Raw genomic sequence first — 4,767 nt, forward strand, 5'->3', positions numbered from 1 at the left:
GACAAAGCGGAGTCCAGCCCAGGGTCGTCACATGTGGTTGCTGCAAACCCACCGGCCGCTCCTTCGTCGAATCCGCCAGCCGTTCCTCACTCTAGCCCGCCGGCTGCCGCTCACTCTAGCCCGCCGTGTGTGATGCTTGTGAAAGCGAAAATACTTTGTTTGGCCTTCCAATAGAGGACACAACTAGAAATCAGTGGTTATTTTGTATTTACAACATCGTTCCAGAACAGTTCAAACCAAATATTCAGATGTGTGCAGCGCATTTTATGGAGGACTGTTTCCTGATCCTGGTAGAGTAGACTACAATGACGGCTGCTCTGACTCACAGACTGTAAGTACGTTTTCATTTAAAGGATTTGCCACTGATGATTCAAACGCGAGTTTTGGCCAAATACATAAAATAATGTTATTTTTAGCAACATCATATGACCCCTTTAATACAAAGTTCATATACCTGTAGCACAAACTTCTGGTCAATGTAGCGTTTGGCAGTACTTGGCTGGAAGTCTGGGTTTTCTAGGAATCGAAGGAAAAACTCATACACCAACTGAAAAAGACACAAAAAACAAAAGAGACAAAAGACAATATTTAATATTTCTCTAATGATTTAAGCATGTAGAAACAGATATTACATATAGCTTATATCAGGGGTGTCAAACTCAATTCCTGGAGGGCAGGAGCCCTGCAGAGTTTAGATGCAACCCTAATTAAACACACCTGATCCAACTAATCAAGTCCTTCAGGCTTATTTGAAAACTACATTTCCACAAATATATTTTTACGAGTACAGATTTATCACAGCTTATATGACACTTTTGAAATGTTTTCTCTGTGGATAACTTTCCCTCTTCTACCTTCCTGCTCTCTACTCTCCTCTCTTCTCTCTATCTGTCATCTTTTTGTTGTTGTTTTTTCTGCCTCTCTCACTGGCAGACTAGAGGATTTTCCAACCTCACCTACCAGCACAGCCAAGCAGGAGTTCCTGTATGTCTAAGTTTCCTTAGTAACCTTGTCCAGTCCTTCATGACCATTCATAACATCTCCATAATATTTGTATGTCGCAGTCCCTTCCATATGTCAAATATATACTATATAGTATATACCTTTCACTCTTACTAATCCAAATGCTCTCCTGCTCTGAATCCCTTTCATATAAATGGTTCACAGGATTATATAGTGTCTTCAGTAGCGGTCATTGAAATCATAACATCCCCATGACACTAATTTTACAGTCATATTTACTTTAATGCATTGTTCCATTGCCTAGTCCAGTGGTAGGCAAGTTGGGTCTTAGAGAGCCGCTCCAACCGTAATCAAACACACCTGAACAAGCTAATCAATGTCTTCAGGATTACTAAGGCTATAGGCAGGTGAGTTTTTTTTTCAGGGTTGGAGCTGAACTCTGCAGGACTGCGGCTCTCTAGGACCGAACTTGCCTACCCCTGGTCTAGGGGTATGATTCTCGCTGGAGGTGCGAGAGGTCCCGGGTTCAGATCCCGGACGAGCCACCAATTATGTTACTAAAAAAAAAAAAATGTAACTACACACGTAACAACATGTCAACAATTATACTCACTTTAACCTTAACAAAATAGCATTTTTTATAAGTTTAATTAAAAAAAAAAAATGCTGTGCATGAAGTTAATTAAATATAATAGTACATAAAAAATGACATTGTAAATATGAGCCATAAAATGTGAGAGCACCAGGCTACATATGACCTGCATGTGTGGCCAGGAGGCTTCTAGAGTGGGTTCATCTTCCTCTGGGTCAAAGTCAGGGTTTTCACTGGGTGGAAGCGTTCTGAAAATATTTGTGCAAACCTGTAAACAGAAATGATTGGGAGTTTACTTTGGCAATAAGGAAGACATTTTTATTTTTGCTAAAAACAAATAAATGAATTTTAAAGGCTGGTGGACATCACATGAATACTAACCATGGTGGTGATCTCAGGGTAGACCGGCTCCACCAGAACACCTCTGTTAGTGGACACATAATCCACAAGTTCACGGAGAGTGGCGCGTTTGGTCTCTTTGCTCTTTAGGTCAGTCACCGTGTCGTAGAAGTCGAACAATACACAGCACTGCTGTAGTTTCTGCATGAACAGCTCATGCTGCTGTGTGGAAGATGCATCTGAAACAATGAAAAAAAAAAATCATTTATTTATTCTCCTGTACTGTCAATTCACTAATAAACATTTCTATAAACAAATAATGAGACATTTAGACTTGCCAATTTAACTCAAACAAATCAAAACATGACAGAACAGAAACAAAAACAAAAACAAAACAATACAAAGCAAAAAAGGAAAACACAAATAAAAACAAAACAATGCAAAGCAAAGCAAACAAAAACAACAAACAACATGACAGAACAGAACAAAAACAAACAAACAATGCAAAGCAAAGAAAAGAAAAGAAAAAAAAAAACACACTTTCTTCTAATTAACATTTTGCCTTTAACTTCAGTCAAGACTGATGTTATTACTGGAACATAGGGATGTAACGATTAACCGCGAGCCGGTTGAAAATCGATTCAAATATGTGACGATTCAAATCGGTTGAGATGCTAAACAAATCGCGATTCAATTAGGGGTAGTTTATGTGAATTTATGTCTGAGGGGAACTTACTGTCTTTAGAAAAGTTTAGATGGCATTTTTTCTTTTCATCTTGCCTCTGTATAATGCATATTGAAGTTCATAAGTGCAGCGCTGCTTTGTTTACAGCGGAAACCAAGGAAACGCTTTAAGCGCCACCTGCTGGCAGAGAGTGAATCTGCGTCTAGTTCAGCTCGTCTGCTTGTGTATAGTTTCACAAAACTGAAGTCAAACCATTCTGTTTTTGTTTCAAATTTCGAAATTATACAATCTGATTTAGTTTAAAAACTGCTCATGTTGCAAGCATGCAGCATCTTTGTTTGGATCATGATTAAAATGCAGTGATAGCCTCTAATTTTAAAAGGAAAGAACACAGACAAAGCCTTAGTTTGTTTATACGAAGAGATTTCTTTTAAGTCAGCATTCAGCAAATACGCATTTATATCATTTAAATCTTTTAATGACTAATGAAGATTTAATTTCACAAACCTTGCAGACTCGAATCTAGTTGAGATCTTGTGAAGTGTGCACTTGTATCCTGCATGATCGCGTGTTCTCTGCATGACGGTCGGTCTGTGCAAATTGAATGCTGACAGGAGGAGAGCTCTGCTTATCTGGAGACGCGCGATCGACAAACTTTAAACTAGTGATTTCAAATTATGCTTCGCTTTATGCATTTGTCCACTGTCATATTCATGTAATTTTCACTGTGTGCTGTATGTAAAATGAGTGTTACCTTGGCTTTATTTAAAAAAAAAAAAGATTCCCAATGCACACAAACTTCCCAGAATACCGAGTGCCCTGTTGGTTACAGCGTTTACTTCCTTTTTAATTAGATTTGTATTAAATATTTATTTATTTGTTTAAAATGCTTTGTCTTCTGAAGTATAAGTATGTTTATTTTACACAATTATTTTAATCCATTTCAAATGATTTCAAATTTCTTAAATATAAATTAAAAGAAATAAAATTATATCGGCTTTATATCGGCCACCCTGCTTTCCAAGATGTCGGCATTGGCTGTCAAAAAACCCATATCGGTCGACCACTAGAAGAGATTTATTTTATTTGTGCTACTTATTTATTTGATTTGGGGCTTGTTTTAAAATTTAAATTTAGTTTTATTTTTTTACATTTATATTATATTTAAATGTTGTCATTTAGCAGACGCTTTTATTCAAAGTGACTTACAAATGAGGACAATAGAAGCAATCAAAACCAACAAAAGAGCAATAATATGCAAGTGCTATATTAGTATATTATTATAGTGTTATATTTCAATTTCACAAAGAAATGGGCAGCATTTTGTCCAAACAATAATAAAAGGACACATTTAATTTATAATTTGTTTAGGCCTAAAATCTCATTTTGTTAAAAATAAAATCGTGAATCGAATCGTGAATCAAATCGAATCGTGAGATGAGTGAATCGTTACATCCCTACTGGAACATGATAAATATTTAGATTTTTCCGACTGCACCATATATAGCTGATTAAATTACAATTAAAAGGATACCGGATAGTGCTGCTATAGAGAAATCACATGCATGCAGGAGGGTCAACGACATCTGCATCTTATTTCACCAAAACCAATATCTTTGATACCTATTCTATTCCAATTAGGGATGGCTCGATACCACTTTTTCAGAACCGATACTGATCCGATACCAAAAATTCTGAGTATCTGCCAATACCGATATCGATCCGATACCAGCGCAGTTTTTTTAAATGAGCGTAGAATTTCTATACCTCAATGTGTAGGTCGATCATCACTCTTTTGTATGTTATACACAATCTACTAAATATAGACAGCTTCATTATAAAGAAAAAAATAACAAACAAAAATATAATCAATCTATGACAAAAATACTATTATAAACTAGGTTAATGGATCATTCAGTAGCAAAAGTTACTCTAGAAAAATCATGAGTGCACAATAATTTGTATAAAATCCTAAAGTTTTAGTGAAAAAAAAAAACATTATTTAGTGGGTAACAAATAAAAGTGAATAAGCGTAGGGCTAAATCTGGTAGGCCTACACATTGCTCTTTGTATTGTTGTAAAATACATTAATGAAAAACAAGTAATATATTTATATATAAATATATACTATATTAGTCAACATTTGAAGTGGATCAAAACCTTTCATCAAAGTTGTCCTAAAACCAAA

At 35.8% G+C, this 4,767-nt stretch overlaps 1 pseudogene; it reads right to left on the reverse strand.

Moving 5' to 3' along the window:
- Nucleotides 1–4,767, reverse strand: part of LOC107659880 (serine/threonine-protein phosphatase 2A 56 kDa regulatory subunit alpha isoform-like) — a 31,248-nt pseudogene that overhangs the window by 10,780 nt on the left and 15,701 nt on the right.

This window comes from Sinocyclocheilus anshuiensis, unplaced genomic scaffold, assembly GCF_001515605.1.
Source record: "Sinocyclocheilus anshuiensis isolate Anshui unplaced genomic scaffold, SAMN03320099.WGS_v1.1 scaffold1249, whole genome shotgun sequence".
Lineage (NCBI taxonomy): Eukaryota > Metazoa > Chordata > Actinopteri > Cypriniformes > Cyprinidae > Sinocyclocheilus > Sinocyclocheilus anshuiensis.